This window comes from Salvelinus fontinalis, chromosome 35 (genome assembly GCF_029448725.1).
Source record: "Salvelinus fontinalis isolate EN_2023a chromosome 35, ASM2944872v1, whole genome shotgun sequence".
NCBI lineage: Eukaryota > Metazoa > Chordata > Actinopteri > Salmoniformes > Salmonidae > Salvelinus > Salvelinus fontinalis.
In genome coordinates, this window is record NC_074699.1 from 12,292,900 (window position 1) to 12,310,866 (window position 17,967).

At 44.9% G+C, this 17,967-nt stretch overlaps 1 protein-coding gene across 10 annotated transcripts in view; it reads right to left on the reverse strand.

The window, feature by feature from the left end:
* Positions 1–17,967, reverse strand: part of LOC129834324 (zinc finger protein 536-like) — a 78,709-nt gene that overhangs the window by 16,234 nt on the left and 44,508 nt on the right. For 4 of the 10 annotated variants that reach the window (XM_055899210.1, XM_055899207.1, XM_055899209.1 and 1 more), the window contains one exon: positions 5,829–5,957. The exons of 3 other annotated variants lie outside the window; for them this stretch is intronic. The gene's annotated coding sequence lies outside the window, so the exon portion shown is untranslated. The remainder of the gene's footprint in view (positions 1–5,828; positions 5,958–17,967) is intronic. 3 more of the 10 variants (XM_055899213.1, XM_055899212.1, XM_055899208.1) reach the window with 1 other exon arrangement.

Sequence of the window (17,967 nt, forward strand, 5' to 3'; positions counted from 1 at the left end):
GTGAAATCTTCCATTGGTATTTGAGAAAGAACAAAGCGAACAAAGACACCCTGGCGAACAAGCACCAATCCATCATAAGACCAGGCCATAAAAAAACAACAAGTGTCCCCAACACACTTATCCCCCTCACACATCTTTCCACAAAGAGGCCCATTGTCGTTGCCTTTCACAACACATTGGGCTTTGATGGATTCTGCCCGCTAAAGAAAAGGGCCCGAATGAAAGGCAGGGTGTATGAAGACAAAAAAAAAACATGCTTAAACAAAGATATGAATTAAAAGAAAAGAAGTTGTGAGATGGCCCAGGACCCAGAACCCAGGACCCAGGACTGTCCCTGAGTTGTGCCTGAGGCCTGAGCACTGAGCCAAAGCCTTCTCACAAAGACTATAGAATTAGTTTTATCATTAGTGAAATAAAGAAATGTTAATGACAACAATGTCTATTCTCTCATTATTTACCTACCTACTTCATATGCACACTACAGAGAACTACTTTAGAAAACCCCTGTGAATATCCGATGAGAAACAGTCTAGAGTTGGGAGTGCTTCGTACCTCTCTTTGGACTGCTACGGTCATGTCTGTTTTCCTAACAAGCCCATCCCTAAAAACTTCACCAATTCTTGCAGTGAATGTCCAGTGAAAAAGCCCTACTTGCATAAGCACCTGGTAGATCATGGCACCAAAGAAATGCCTTTTTTCCCCTAGGCCGCACAGTGAAGTCACTCTTGGCATGTCTCAAAACATACCATAATTGTGTTTTAGCGGACTGAGACGGGGACTAAAAATACACACAATGGCGTGGAGATGAGCAAACACACAAAAACAGAGAAAAGAAAGCGTTTGTCCTTCAGCACAGTGTTTTCTCTGTACTTTCCCACAGCATGCCAATAACTGTGGAATAAACGGATATGTGAATTAAACCCCATTGTTTTAAAGAGCTGCTGCTATATTTAGTCGCTTTCGCTTCATGCAATAGAATTCTGCCAATGTTTTTGTATTCCTGCACTTGGACTGCATATCTCACGTTGTGTGAGCAAGTGTAAGTGTGTGTGCATGTGTAAAAAAAAAAACAACAGTTCAGCCATGCGATTTTTGCAATTAGAAAAGACACAAAAATAATTATTCTGCAGCACACTCAGGCGACATATCCTGAATCGACGATGCACGGATCACGTGTTTAATAAAAAGGTTAATCAGTTGTTAATCAGAGGATTAATAACTTGTTATTTTCTTTACAAAACCATTAATATTATGCCATAAATATTTTATGTTGATGGGTCATTTTTTTGGGAGTGGGGGTGAGAGCTAGAGTGTGCAATACACAGGCTAATGTGCATTAATCATGTTTTGGCGAAGACAAATACATTCATTCATGTTTATTAATACAACCTTGGAGAAAACAATAGTCTTTACATTATTAATAAAGTATTTATCAACAATGCCACAAAAGGACAGAGATTAGGGACTGGAGACTGGAGACAGCAGTCCAAAGTCAAAATGCTGGGGGGCAAAAGTTCATTAACATTTAAGATAGGGCATAAACGGCTTAAGGAAGGGGGGGGGGGGGTCGAGGCTGATTCCACATTGTAGGGACATTGTCGGGAACGGGTGTGGGGGGATGAGAGTCTGTTCGGGGGGAAGGGGGTTAAACAGAGATTTTCTGTCCCTCTCTTAACAAATTACCCTGCCGGTTTGCTAATCAAAGCAAAACAAATATTGCTTTTCGTTCGCTCCATTTGCTGAACGAACATATGACATTCCCAAAATACTCATTCCCAGCTCAAATGTAATTAAATTGTGCCTTTAGTGAAAACATGCAGTGGTACTCCAATTAGTTGTGTTTTTGTCATCGGGAGAGAAAAAATGGAATCGGGCATGCCCAGGGCACCGTCGTGTCCCGGAATGACACAATGCCTTGGCGGTATGAAGTGGGTGTGCATTTGAGATGGTGTCTGGGTACGTTGGGGTGATAGGGGTGCAGAGTGTTTATAAGTTGGTGCCTGGATGAGTTTGGGAGATGTTGTCTTGTTGTTGTGAGGGGGATACACAGTCAACGTGTTCGTAAGACGGTGGATGTGTCTATTTGAGACGGTGGGTGTAGTAGGCACAAGGTTACAATGGATCTCTCGATCTCTCTCTTTCTCTGGTCTTCTCATTCTTGTTCTTCTATCTCTCTCTGTATATATATGAAGCTCTGTGAAGTATGTGGGTAGCAAACTATTGAACCGGCTAACTAAGTAATTGCTTTTTTTCATTTAACTCTAAATTGTGTTTTTTATTGAGGGACTGCATGGATTGCCCTGCAAAATGTCATCCATCTACCTGTCGATGAATCTATCCATTCATTTAGTGATTACTCTACCTGATATGCATTTTACCCATGTCTAAACACCTTTATTGGCAATCAATGGAAAGCAAAGAATGTCGGAAACTAAGTAACTTGCAGGCCTGAGGACATATACAAAATCGGATATTTGTCAATGGTCAAGCATTAAGTTCTGTTGCTGGACTTCTAGATACTGAGAAAATGTATAATACCCACTGGCAGATCACAACGTACAATGTAGTGTGTCCGTGTGTCTGTGAGTTGTGTGTCTTTGTGTGTCTGTCTGTGGCTGTGCGCATTTCTGTGTCTGTGTGCCTATATTATCTCTAATATCCTCCTCTCCGCCAATCTCCATAAACATAGGAGAGAAGGAGAGAGAGAAAAGGCAAAGAGGGCAAGCAAGGGAGAGATTGAAGATGAAAAGAGAGAGGGGAGATCCATTTTGTGTTCAGTTAAACACTGATTTCATCACCTGGGTAAAACACATAACTTAAAACTGAAATCAAATATTAAAAATGACAGGCCTTATAAGTGCGGTGAGTGATCCGGGGTCACGGAGGGAGGGAGGCGCGGGCGGCTTGTCAGCCACTATCTGTCAGAGTGAATTAGAAACAATCAGGGGGGACTGAAAGGGAAGGTGATTGTTATTAGGCAGCAGGGCTGTGAGCAAGCTCCCCAGATGTGGCCATGCATATAAAAGAACAGGAAGCCAGCAGTTTAATTCAGGAAGCGCTGGCGTACACGGCCGCACAAAGCAGGAAGGGGGGGAAAAGGCCCTTTGTTGCTAATAAGCTCAAAGTTACTTTGATAACAGGCAGGGTTAGGCGCCGGAATAAAAGCACTTTTCTTTTCTTTTTCTCTGTTTTTTTTTCACACACCACCCTCACCAGTCAGTCAATATCTCGGAAATATAATGGAAGTGGAGAAATCAGGGGTGAACTGTAGATAAGTCGACCTTAACACGCGAAGGGGAAGAGACGGCTGTGCCCATATATCAATTACCCCTGCTATCATAGGAGGATGATGAAGGGCTTGAGTGTTGGGCTCCAGGCCCCCCAGCCCAGCCCCCTTCGGTCCCCTCTGTCGTCTGACAGTCTCTCTCTCTCCCCTGCACCGGGTAGGGAGGAGGACGGACGTGCCTGCTTTTGACTCCAGCGCCAGACCTGCTATCTGTCAAGGGCTCCCACTGCTTCTCTGAGACAGACATCACGCCTACAGATTGTTGTCATGGACAACGGCAGGGAGGGGAGGGGTAGATATGTACAATATGTTTTCAAAGGGAGCAGGGGCTTGATCTGAATGATAAGGAGAGACACTAATCTGCTAGGATACGGCCTCAAAGGCACATTGGCTCTGACACCGAAACCCTCGCGCCACAGAGAAGCAGCTCCCTGGTAAACCCCTATAGACCCAGGGAGACCAACTATCTACATATGTCGCACTGTCACACTCCAGCAAGAACTCCACGTTCCCTTCGCAAAAACACATGGCTCGGCTAAAAATGATCACTCAATCCTGGGCATTTATGGCACTGATTACACAAAGAACATTGGACATGTTTCTGTGTCATTTTCTTGTTTTTCTGAGAGACTTCGGGATTGAGGATATTTTCTACTGACAGCTTTCAAATGTTTATCATTTTCTACGAGTGTATCTCTACAAAGCTGCAGGTAACGCGGGCCCTTGTCTCAAGCACTAGCAGCATTGAACTCCAGCAATGTGAAATCAATGAAATGTGAAAATGAAGGACGTTGTTGAGACTGTTGTTTTCAAAGTGCCTCCATCTCCTTTAAATGTTGAATGGCTTTCGATTCCCATTTTCTTTGTAGTCGGAGAGATGTCTCCGAAAATTATCCCAGGCTTGAGATTTAGCGATCCCGTAATAGGTTTAAACTGCTAAATAAAAGCTTTCTGTTTATCCTCGTGATCATTTGCACAGTGTACTTACACATGCTTCTCCAGTTTGTGCCTTCCAGGTTTGTGTTCGGAGTTAAGACTAGAGGGTGGTATGCGGTGTTGAACATGTTACTGCTAAATATTCCCCAGGGTAATAACAGTGTATATATGACGATTGGAAGCGTGAGAAAATGAAAGAAAGAGGGGGGGGTTGGGTACAGAAGAGACAATAAGAGAAACATATGGAGAGAAAGAGTCAAAGGACACATGCAGAATAGTGTGTGGAGAAGAAGGAAAAAGCTAGTGACACAGACAGAGAGAGAAGTGACGGAAAGGCAAAGAGTAAGAGTCAGACAGCGGAAGGAAGAGGGACATAGATGGAGGGAGGGAGGTTGAGTGAGGTGGCTCTTATAGTCAGATCCTTCCTTACAGGACATGTCTTAGATTTCAGTGCGATTAGATCGTGAGGGATATGGGAGATGTTCGAAAGGAGCATTAGTAATTAATCACTATGAGGTCTGGGATTTCCACTTTCACTGTCTGGGGCCTGGGCCTGGGCCTAGCTAGCTACCCTAGCAGCTTTTTTAAGGACACTACCCAATGTCCCTGCTTATTTTGTGTTTGTGTGTAGCTTTCCCAGTCAGTGTTAAGAGAGAGTGAAAAGGGGGAGGGGGGAGGGGGGGGGGAATCACAAAAAAGAAAGATATTGGTGGCTTAAGAGGCAAATCATTTCCTTTCTGCAGTGTGCTAATTATTACTCCAGCCATAACGAGCTTTAGTCTCCTCCATAGACACAGACAGTGTGCTTTAAGCCTTCACACGGATCACTACTGTAGGGAAGGAGTGACCATAAAAACAGAATGGCCTTCACTTACGGTTCTTTCCTCACCATTTCTCTTTTTTTTATTTTCTGCACTATGAATAAATTTAGTCTGTCCCGGACATGAAAATGTCAAATACCTAAAATACACCTAGGCTAAATAGCGTATTAATTTTTAATGCTCGCTCATCCTATGCTGCTATTCTCATATCTAGCCTGTCTGCCAACAGCTGTTGCAGGCTCCCTCACAGGGAATTTATCATCCATCTAAAAGAGTAAGGGAGCATTGTTCAAAAGACAAGGAAGGGAGCCTTATTTTCATGGATCCGTACCTCTCGTTTAATTCAAGCCTGAAACGTCTCTCTGTGATATACGAGTAGAATTCAATTACACTAATGCCAAACATAAATTGTTCATGATTCGTCCCATATTGTCCATGTTATATTGCTAGCTGGCTCTTATAAATGAAAAATAAATAAGGTGGGTAGTCATGAAGTGGAAGTGTAGTGACATTGGAGAGGTGGCACAAGGGGAGGGGGAGATTTGGAACAGACATGTTTCAGTGGGGGAACTGAATGACGTTCAGTGTGTTTTTAGATGGCTGATGATTATGGTAGATTATCACAATCCAGATTGTAACAAGTTACAAGCATTAGCAGAAGCCTATGGTGGCAATGTAGAGAGAGAGCGATGTGAGTGTGATAGAGCTGTGCCAGTGGGACAGGGTGACTGATCACTGATCAGTGTGTGACAGAAGGTGGGTGGGTGGGGGGGGGGGGGGCGTACCTTAACACACTAACTGCATACTGCTCTGGAGCCTGTCTGTCAGGTTCGAGGAGACCCAGGCAGATCACTGCCACTGAGTCACTACAGCACACAGCAATGACGACCGACCTAGAAGGATGTGCCTCTGTCCTGTCAGAGAGAGAGAGAGGGAAAGAGAGAGAAAGGGAGAGGGAAAGAGAGAGAGAGAGAGAGAGAGAGGGACAGGAACAGGGAGAGAGAGAGAGAGAGAGAGAGAGAGAGGGACAGGAACAGGGAGAGAGAGAGAGAGAGAGAGAGGGAGATGATGTCAAGTGAAATGTAACAAATTCACTGAAAGGCAGCGATGCGCAGAGGTCAGGGAAATACAGCCGAAAAGGTTAAAGATGAAATCAAAGCCGTGCCTTGCAGCGGGCTGAAAATCTATCCCTCCAAGGCAAGGCCATCGCTGACGCGCGGCAGACAAGATGCTAAATACTGCACGGCACTCTGGGATCTTTCATTTTCATCCGATCAATAAGGGCTTATATTTATCAGGATTCCAAGCAGCTGCCACATCTGACAACCTCCACTTCATTTTCTCACTCCTCCTCCTCCTCACGCTAAATCGGGAGCCATCAACCATAAAAGAGACTGAGGCCTCTAGCTTTGCCATTTACACCCTCAGACACAATTCCATTAAAGGACCCCCCTTTTCTGGTTAAAGAAACATGCGTTGTCATTATGGTTTTGGCAACAGACCACCACGCTCTTCATATGCTCTTTGTTCCCTTATCCCCACCCATAACGCCACAAAGAGAAGACAGACTTCAGACGTTTAAACATTAGACCCTTTTTCTAATGTTTGAGATTTATTTCAAAGAACCAAATTTGTGAACCCCCCATATAATTCAAAGTATTAAAATGAGCAGAAGATGTTTTAAGGGGGTGAGTTAAAATAGCTCAATCTCTAATCATCTGTACGACAATATTTGCTGTGAGGCATTCTAAATATATTATCGCTGGTCCATCTGTGTCATCATTGATTTATAAGGCATTAAGCTGCTTTGGAAAGGGAGACCTTCCCACTACAGTAAAAAGGTTCTTCTTTTTGAAATCAGGGGCATGGCAACAGAACAACCCCGGCACTTGTCTGCTCAAGAAACTCTTTCCTTTAAGAATTGGTGAGAGGGGAAGTAAAAATAGGACGGCTGTATCCGGTTTTAGGAAGCATGAACCTTTTTTTACAAAGAGATGGGGAGGAGGGGAGGAATTGCAAAAACAAAAAACACACACAAACACAAAAACAAGGGACATCATTAACATATGAATACTATATGCAAATAGATAGGAGAGAGCAGATGTTGGTGCATTTAATTGACCTATATGTGAATTGCATCCAAACCTTTTACTCTGTTACTACGCCCAGTGTACAATATAACTGGATTCAGGGACTGGCACACAGAACAGCAGTGTGAATGGGGAGTAGACAGAGTGAGAAACAGTTTGAACACGAGAGACGGAGAGAATAGGTGTTTCAAAGGAGAGCGGTGTCTTGACAGGAAGCTGTCAGAGCTGGATGAAACTCAAAGACAGCGCCTGGCTGTCACTGTCCCTCTGCTGTCTCGTGCGGATGACATCACTGTGCGACTGTGGAAATGGATGACTTAATGGCCTTTGGAGAGCAATGCCGTCTGTGACATGTTACTGTATGCAGCATTAAGACCTGGATTACAGCACACTGACTTTATGGATATTCATATTTAGACTTCTCATTCCTCTCTAATTCTCCCTGCCATTAGCTTCTCCCTCTTTCTCTCCTTTCTGCCGGAGAAAGGAGAGAAGTCACGCATCTTAAGCTGAAATGTTTGCATGGGTGAGCCATGAGAAACACAGATGCTATTTTCATCTAGGCTCTGCCTCCTTGTCTCCCTCCCTTTCTCCTGCTTGGGAATGTCATTAAATTGTATTAAATAGCCTTTTGTCCAGAGGGCAAGGACCACCCGATATATGATAATACATTAATGCCCCAGTGTTGCAGCCAGTGAGCTGAGACGATTTTAAGGCCGAGAGCTGGGCGGAACAAGCATGAAGCACCATTGTGTGTGTGTATTTGTGTGTGTGTGTGTGTTTGCGTGTGTGTGCGCGTGTGTGTGTCTATACGTGTGCATGTGGCTCTCTAACAACTGTGACACATACTAATAGAAACATACCTAATAAATAACAAGCTTTCAGGGTCTGGCAAGCTGACATTTTCTCTGTGAGCAGGACAATTTCATATCTGCGGTGCAGGGAACCAAATTGCATCACACGGAGATGCCAGCGGATTAGCATAAAAATTAACACTTAAATTTCAGCTTATTGCCAACCCCACTCCTGCTCCTCCTGCCACACAACAATCAATTCCTCTTATAAATCTGATTAGATTCCATGACGCTTATTATCCTAGGCATGTCTCTACACTGCCTTCCAAGGCTCGAAGACTATTTGTTTAAATAGAACGAAAGAGCTGATAAATCTATAGGTGTGCTTCTCATGCACACGCATGCCACCTCTCCCCCTACTCTCTCACTCTCTCTCCCTCTCTCTCTCTCTCTCTCTTTCTCTCACAGTTGGTCTGATCTGCAGATCACCAACGATGTGGAACAATAGGGAGTGAAATCGATCTTGACGGATACCCTGTAGCACTGTAAAGCACAAAACTAGCTCATGTATTTCCCCCCAAAAATAAGAAGTTAACACTTGGTACGGCCTCCGATGTTCTGAGCTTGTTTATATATGATGGTCCAGAGACCATCTTTGCTTGATCTCCCCCTGTGACCACCTCCCTCCGATGACAACTCAATCCATGAACGTACATTTTATGAACGATGCTGTTGTTTTTCTAAATTGCTTGTCCTTTTTGAGATTCTTTGTGTAATGAATAGCGCCACAGAAGTTGAAAAGAATATTACTGTTATTCTAAAAGGTCAATCCAATGGCAACGTTTGTGGTCTTTTTCTTCTTTAGACCAGCACTAAAGTAGGACTATTCAGTCATAAAGTATGCCTTTTCAGTCATTCATCAAGTGCACAGCTATTTCCAATGGCCTCCGTGTTTATCTCGGGGGAAATTGGAGCAAGGAAAACCCTCTCATGTTGGAAAGCCTAATACTGTTGCAATGAAATATTTTTTAATATAGTACTTTAGAAAACATTGCACAAACATGTAGTAAGAGCAGAACGCACGTTGGGTGGCTTGCTCGGCAGAGAGACGGGGCTCACTTTTGTTTAGACTAATGGTATTTCATCGCATCCAGATGTCTTTAAGCACCATCCCTGCACTCCAAGACGTACGCAAAACGTATACAAACATTTATATCTAACTGCATTCCTCCTCCATGCTTAAGAGTGTCCCGGTCCCCTCCACTCCCCCAGACTATAGCTCGTGTTAAGGTGAATTACCATTCAGATCCAGGGCTTTAAGACTGGAGGATGAAACGTGATTGAGAGTTCCTGTCTTGTGTCGTGTGTATGCCTGCTCTGGGCCTTCTGGCTGTGAACAGGAGAGACGTTTTATCCTCTCGTGGGTTGGGAATTCCACGCGGCGTGACGCCGCGTCACATTGTAGGCCACGCGCCTGAGGAGATCTGGGACAGAGGTGTGCCAAGGCTGAGTCAGGCATTACAAAATAAGACTAGTATATAGGCCCCGATTTGATGCCCCAACTGCTCTACAACACAGTGGAGCAAAGATGGGAAAAGAGGGAGCGAGAGAGAGAGAGAGAGAGAGAGAGAGAGAGAGAGAGAGAGAGAGAGAGAGAGAGAGAGAGAGAGAGAGAGAGAGAGAGGGAGGGAGGGAGGGATATGAAACAGAGGGAGTAAAAGAGAGAGAGAGTGAACGTCTGATGTTATAAGTGGATAACAACAGCCCCTGCTATGCAGCAGCGGAGGCGCAGAATAATTTAAACCAGCTAACCCCTCCTCACCCTCTAGCCAACCCTCTATTCTTATGCTAACACAGCTAAAGAGGAGTGGGCCCACCCAGCAGTAGAAACTTAAGTCCATGCTTCAGGAAAAATCCTCTATTTCTCTCCAAAGGCTAATGTAACTTACTCACTTGCACCATCCATAAGCGCAAACTTCAGCAATACCAATACATTTACTGTGCCTTTAAAGCATATTACCTTTCACAGAGTTTAAGAACAATAAACGGGGTGCTTAGCTGGTCTATTTTCTCTCTGTAATGCCTCGCAATGGCGGGGGAAGAATTTGAAAGTCTTTAAATTCAGAGTAAACACTGCTCTCTTTGTTGATTGTACAGTCTTTCGTTTTTTTTTTTTTTTTTTTTTTGGTGTGGATATTTTTTTCTCCTTCAGAGCCTGTTGTTTTCTCTCCAAACAATACATCCCCTCTCACATCTGAAGTACACACCTCGCTGACGTTTTATAGGTTAAACCCTGTTGAACGGCGAGTCATACTTTGTACCGGCGGTTTATTTTTATGGCCGTGTGTAATTAAGGCAGCATGTCCTATCTCTCAGCCATCTATGCCAAGGCCTTTATTTAAACAACTTTATTGTGAAATGTTTGCGTTCTCAGCATTCGGCAGGGCCCACACACAGATTATTATTTCATACTTCTCCAGGACTTTTTGAAGAGTTTACGCTTAGAGCGGTTATTGTTTTTGATTACCGGCAGTCTCTTAAGACTCGACGCGACCGGCTAGAAAAACCTGTTTACAGAATCCGGGTGTGAACTTGAAGGTCTTACCCAGGCCAAATGTACATTCTCCATATGATTTATGGACATCAGATTCAACTATTTATGTCCAGGCACGGCTGTTTAAATTCGTTGCTTGTTTTTTTTTTAAGAGTGCACGTGCATGTTTGCATTCTCACTGTGTTTAATGGAATTTGATGGAAAGATTGAATGTTTACACTTCATCAGAAGTGATACAAAAATAATAGTAGGCTCAGCAAATGCTTATTATCAGCTTACTGGAGTAGTAATATCTAATATCTACCCAGAGAAAAAAGTGGTTTCCAGTATCCCCAACATAGACACACACACACACACACACTGCAAACTTGCATATCCACAAACCAAAAACACACATCAAGGTTTTCTGGGGGCCTACAAGGCTGTAGGGGTCACTGTGTGTCTGGCTGTCTAAGAGGGTGGCTTTGGCAGTCTCTGTGTGGTTTCAGGACCAGGCTGAAAGTAAAAGTGAGTTATGTTTGTGGAGACACAACACTAGACAGGATCAGGCTGAAAGTAAAAGTGAGTTATGTTTGTGGAGACACAACACTAGACAGGATCAGGCTGAAAGTAAAAGTGAGTTATGTTTGTGGAGACACAACACTAGACAGGACCAGGCTGAAAGTAAAAGTGAGTTATGTTTGTGGAGAAACAACACTAGACAGGACCAGGCTGAAAGTAAAAGTGAGTTATGTTTGTGGAGAAACAACACTAGACAGGACCAGGCTGAAAGTAAAAGTGAGTTATGTTTGTGGAGAAACAACACTAGACAGGACCAGGCTGAAAGTAAAAGTGAGTTATGTTTGTGGAGACACAACACTAGACAGGACCAGGCTGAAAGTAAAAGTGAGTTATGTTTGTGGAGAAACAACACTAGACAGGACCAGGCTGAAAGTAAAAGTGAGTTATGTTTGTGGAGACACAACACTAGACAGGATCAGATTCCGGAGCAGATATATTTTAATGGTGTCTTCTGATGACTGATGCGCAGTACACCAGCATGCAGAATTTAAGTGTCACACATCATAGTGAGTCAGGTGGTGGTAGAGCACAGGGCACATCCAAGAAGCTTCCAGTCAAGGAGGCTTGCTTTTAACACGTACACACGCACCACCTATCACACCTTTGATGCTCCATACTATTCTGCTTTTTAGAAATATACAGCAAAGGATGGCGACAATCAAGGATGGGAAAAGGCTGGACTGGTCACACACCAGCAGTCACATGTACTGTACTCCATGCCTTGTTAAAAGCCGCCATACAGACACTCACTTTTATACAACAAAATTCAAAGGGTTCTATTTAATGTGCATCCTTATTTATCCTGTATAAAAAACATCCGCTTTTGCCCCTCAAAGAAACCAAAAACCCAATCTCAGATATGAATGTTGGTAAAAGGCTTTGGGCGTAAGCATGCTTTTTCATTCTCTGTTCCTAATGGAAAGCTCTCTACCGCCGTTCCCCTTGTAACCCACAGCCGTCCCATAGGAGTTGACCTGGGACATGCCCTGTGCTCTATGATAACCACAGGGTGAATATCTCCTGTGAATCGCTGGCCATCTAAGGGCTCGGGGCTGTGCTGCTGTGTGCAGACGGGACTTCTGAAGCCTGGGTTTGCCGTCTTTTGATGAAGAAAATGAAATGATTTCACTTTTAAAATGTGCTCTGCTATACAACCACCCAACCATGCTAGTCGCTTCATTTCTGTTCTGAGTTCAGGTGTTCTTTTTCACTGACTCTGTCTGCTGCTACTTGAGCATATTTACTAAGACCCGGCTATATGACTGGCCTGTTAATGCCTGGGTTGGAAAGCTACTTCGAGCTCATACTCTTGCTACTATCCTAATAGTGCCTACTGTATATCCGAGGTTGACTAGCTATATTTGAGTAGTTTAAATAAAGCGGGGGGAAAAACGTTCTCAGTACTGACTCCATCTGTTTAATAGCTTGACTTGTGCTTAAGGGTAGATGAGTGCCAGGCAGTCTGACCTGAGGCTTGTTAAGGGAACTAGACGGGTGGATTGTGTCTCCGTGACACACAGGCACAGACACACCAGTCATCTATAAAGTCGCCAGAGAGGGAGACCCCAGTCTCTCCAGGCACATTAGGTAACCGCTCAGCAACGTGTTTGCACTTGTGCTACAAATCATGCTATTCCCACATTGCATTGGAGTTGAGTTCTAGCGTAACGGCGTGCGTGTGTGTGTGTGTGTCTGCAAACAATCTGTATAACCTGCACAGACCCTGGCCCTGCCTGGGGCAAGGCAAAGCCCATGTGAGAGGCTTGTTCTGCAGCACACAGGCTGTCTCTCTCTCTCTGTCACTTTCCTCACAAGTTCTCAGACCATTATCCCCAAACCTAGTTTCATACATTGGCAAATCCACAAACACACACACACACACACACACACACACACACACACACACACACACAGCCTTTTACAACAACCTGCCCGACAACACTATGCTAATGTGGTCTACCTCGACAACAGATCGAAGCCATACCACCAGATCTTGGCTTTAGTGTAGCCTTGTATATCCCTCTCCCCCAATCGCATGTGCTGTAGAAGCCTCACAGCATAGGGAGTCAGGGCAGACACGTCTTTACCTCAGCCTCACAGCATAGGGAGTCAGGGCAGACACTTCTTTACCTCAGCCTCACAGCATAGGGAGTCAGGGCAGACACTTCTTTACCTCAGCCTCACAGCATAGGGAGTCAGGGCAGACACTTCTATACCTCAGCCTCACAGCATAGGGAGTCAGGGCAGACACTTCTATACCTCAGACTCACAGCATAGGGAGTCAGGGCAGACACTTCTATACCTCAGACTCACAGCATAGGGAGTCAGGGCAGACACTTCTATACCTCAGCCTCACAGCATAGGGAGTCAGGGCAGACACTTCTATACCCCAGCCTCACAGCATAGGGAGTCAGGGCAGACACTTCTATACCTCAGACTCACAGCATAGGGAGTCAGGGCAGACACTTCTATACCTCAGACTCACAGCATAGGGAGTCAGGGCAGACACTTCTATACCTCAGCCTCACAGCATAGGGAGTCAGGGCAGACACGTCTTTACCTCAGCCTCACAGCATAGGGAGTCAGGGCAGACACCTCTTTACCTCAGCCTCACAGCATAGGGAGTCAGGGCAGACACGTCTTTACCTCAGCCTCACAGCATAGGGAGTCAGGGCAGACACGTCTTTACCTCAGCCTCACAGCATAGGGAGTCAGGGCAGACACTTCTATACCTCAGCCTCACAGCATAGGGAGTCAGGGCAGACACTTCTATACCTCAGCCTCACAGCATAGGGAGTCAGGGCAGACACTTCTATACCTCAGCCTCACAGCATAGGGAGTCAGGGCAGACTCTTCTTTACCTCAGCCTCACAGCATAGGGAGTCAGGGCAGACATTTCTTTACCTCAGACAAAGGGAAACAGATCGAACAGGCCACCTGGCCACCGCCAAGTAAGCACTTCTCGGACTGAGATGAGAGCGCTGAAACTGGAACCACTCTGCAGGGTCATGTCACCAGCACACATGGACCAAATGTCCATTCATCTTTAAGTACAGGACACAGGGGGGAAACTATTTTGGTTGAAAATATAATATAATATAATCTTGGGGCAAGTCCCAAAACTACATAAAATAATGTCCTGGGTAAATACAGGCTGCTTCATATTACAGATCATTCTGATGTTAAATGTTAATTGGTGATAGAGACCATTGGTTGCTGACCATTGAAGACCTGGGATGGCATGGTTTATCGTCCACACACACACGCACACACACAGTGCATGCCACCCAGAGCACTATCGATCGCATCTGGCTCCGACACACTCTCATCGGTGTCATTCAAACCCTCTCAATTTTTAATCACCAGTTCAACACTAGATCCAGTCGCTCCACTGGGCTGCACATGCACACACACACACTCACGCGCACACACACACACACACACACACACACACACACACACACACACACACACACACACACACACACACACACACACACACACACACACACACACACACACACACACACACACACACACACACACACACACACACACACACACAGTACACTTACTGTAAGCAAGGTTAGACACACACACACACACACACATGCACACACACACGCGCGCGCGCACACACACGCACGCACAAACACACACGCAGTACACTTACTGTAAGCAAGGTTAGACTGCACAACCGACCAGAAAGAACACAACAGGCACACAGACAGGCTCATACAATAGATCTCATGGCTTTTAGAAAGCCCACCAACTTTTCCCCTTCAGCTTGACCTTGCTCGAGTGATATTCATTACATCATTAAGTTACCTCTTCATTAACTTTTCATTATTTATGGAGGCTTTGGGGAGGGGAGTCTTTATCAAATAGTATCTTTGATTGAGCTCACTATGTAGAGGACAGCTCCCCCTGAGAACCAGCCCGGTATCTTTCTCTCACTGCCAACAGGAGTATCAGCCATGAGCCCTGTCATCCCATACCTCAAAAAGACTGCTCTGTTCAGACTGGGGGGCAGCTAGGAGTGGGGGGCAGCTGGCTTACAAACAGAGGGCGTGTCCTCTATAAAATAGTCACAGGGATTCTAGCACAGCTTTATAGCCACAGCGTATAGTCATCAGTTATCTTTCTGTCCCACTCCTATCTTTTCCCCTTCATTTATTTAATATATTTATATTACAATGTCAAACTTCTGTACAATGACCTCTGACTCATCCAAACATCTCTGGATAGAACACATAAACATATTTGTGTTTCTCTAGCCTTACATGAGCACCATTCTGTTCCCAAGTGTTCGTGGCGATCTGTCATTAGCGATACATCAGCCCGAACGCAGCCACAGATTGCGTTTATAAAAGTTCTGGCCACCGACCATTTAGCATCACCAGCCAATTATAAATGGCAAATCACAATACGCAGATTTTTTTCCCTCCCCTCCTAACAGCAGACTCTGGCAAGGCTCCACGGCTTCTCTTGAATAATGTGGTGATAGCCCTTTGTGCTAGGAGCTGCCCAGCCATTTGTTATTTCACACAATGAGCTGTGAGAGAGAGAGGGACGATTAGGGGTCTGGATGGCAGAGTGACCTGAACACCCCCTGTACCAAAAGAGCCCGTCCCAAATAGACTACAGTAATGCAGCCCTATACTGTAGTCAGGCTAGCGAGCCGCCTCTCAATCTCCAGACCATCTAAAGATCATTTGTCAATTACAGGAGGCTAATGCATCGGGAGGCGAGGATCCCCACTGAAATAAAAGGGAGGGAAAAAAGCGAGAAGAAAAAAAAAATCTCTTGAGAAACGCTCACACGCTAATAATATAACTTAAACATGCTGAGAGAGAGCATTATGCGCAAATGGAAATCAAAAAAGAAAAACACAGTGTAATTTAAACTGGGGCAGGGCTGGAATGGGTTTATCTTACAAATGGTAATCTCTCTCTCTCTCTCTCTCTCTCTCTCTCTCTCTCTCTCTCTCTCTCTCTCTCTCTCTCTCTCTCTCTCTCTCTCTCTCTCTCATCCCTCTCCCTCTCCCTCTCCCTCTCCCTCTCCCTCTCTCTCTCTGCTCCTTTTGAGTAAGAAGACGAGTGCAATATTATCCCAGAAAGAGCATTCACTATGTGATGGGTCTCTGCCCAGTCAAAGGGAGATCTATGTTTTGTGTAAGAAAGGGTTAAAAAAGGTGACCCTGAAGCCTTGGTTGTGGAAATCCTTTCTGGGGGACTATGGCAGCCAGGATTTTCAACACTCAAAGGTAAAAGTCTCTGAGAATCACATCTCCACAATAGCACATCGCCCCCTGGCCTTTGAAACATACCTAGTCTGCTACAACACAAGGCACTCCATGGATTAAGAAATCACATCCACCGCCTCAAACAGTGAACATCGTAAAACGTACAAAACATTTCCTAAATAGCTACCGGAACAAACTGCTCTCTCTATAAGATAGACGTGTCGCGGTGAATAACACTCAAGGTCGCCGAGCATTATTCCGAAGATAATGAAATGAACTATTTAAACAATTAAACCTGTGTATTTATCTTCAGTGGAGCTTGAGTTTAAAAAAATAATGTGCAACATTTCAAGGCTTAGCAGAAACCTCAGTGAGACAATGGATGAACACAAACAAAAACACACACACACACACACACACACACACACACACACACACACACACACACACACACACACACACACACACACACACACACACACACACACACACACACACACACACACACACACACACACACACACACACACACACATAAGGCCCAGTCAGTCTGACGTTATCTTGTAAGACTTGTGTTTCCGAGCAGCTGCATTGCTGAAAAGAGGTGTGCTGATATATTCTAATCACTTTCTTAGCCTGGCTGATTATCGCATCAAATGGGCTGTGGCGTGATTGGTTGTTTAAACCGAGAATTGTTCAGTAGAACAGAATGTTACTGTCCTCCTTTAAGATCTCTGTGTCCCCTCCCCACTAGCAGAATAATCAGCAGAGGGGAAGGAATTCCAGAATAACTTTGTTTCACTTCGTTCAGTTGTTGCTTATTTAGTCCTTCTTTGAAGAACGTTTCCTGGTTTGCGAAAGGCTGAGTAAAGGTGGACATATCTGAAATGATTCCTGATTGTAATTGTCAATTTGAGGATGCAAAGAGTCTGGCTAGCCCAGGTATGACCCAGCTAGTGGAAGTCTTTTTAACTTAAATGACATCATTGTGTGAGAGAGATCCTATCACTCTCAGCCCCTTTCCAGCTGTCCTGCTTCATTTCAATCCCTCTCCCCTTCCATCTCCTCTTTAAGAGACTAAAACGCTGCACACACTCCACTCCAAGGATTACAGATGCACACTCACTCTCTCAATCCCTCCCGTGTCTTCACCATTCTCCGTCATCCCAAGACATAAGCCATCGGGAATATTGGGAAAGTTGTGCCGAGTTCAGATTGGATCTATGTAGCGATGACAGAATACATCATCCGACAGCCACGCTAAGCTCCCGCTGAAATAGTTGTGTCTGCCGCACGGCATTACTGTCACGAGACGGAGCGCACTACTCTGCTTCTCCCCTGTTAGGCAGCACCTTCAGGGAATACGACGAGACACCTAGGGCAGGCCCCACCGAAGAGCTGAGTCCTACACCACAGCCACACAGTCACAGCGACACAACAGCAACCAGAGAGCGAGAGAGAGAGAGACCGAGAGAGAGAGAGAGAGAGAATGAGCAAATGAGAGAAAGAGAGAGTGTGAGAGAGAGAGAAATAGAGAAAGAGAGAGAAAGAGAGAGAGAGAGAGAGAGAGAGAGAGAGAAAGAGAGAGAGAGAGAGAGAGAGAGAGAGAGAGAGAGAGAGAGAGAGAGAGAGAGAGAGAGAGACTTCTCAAGAGCGGGAAATTCCTCCTCATCTCATAGG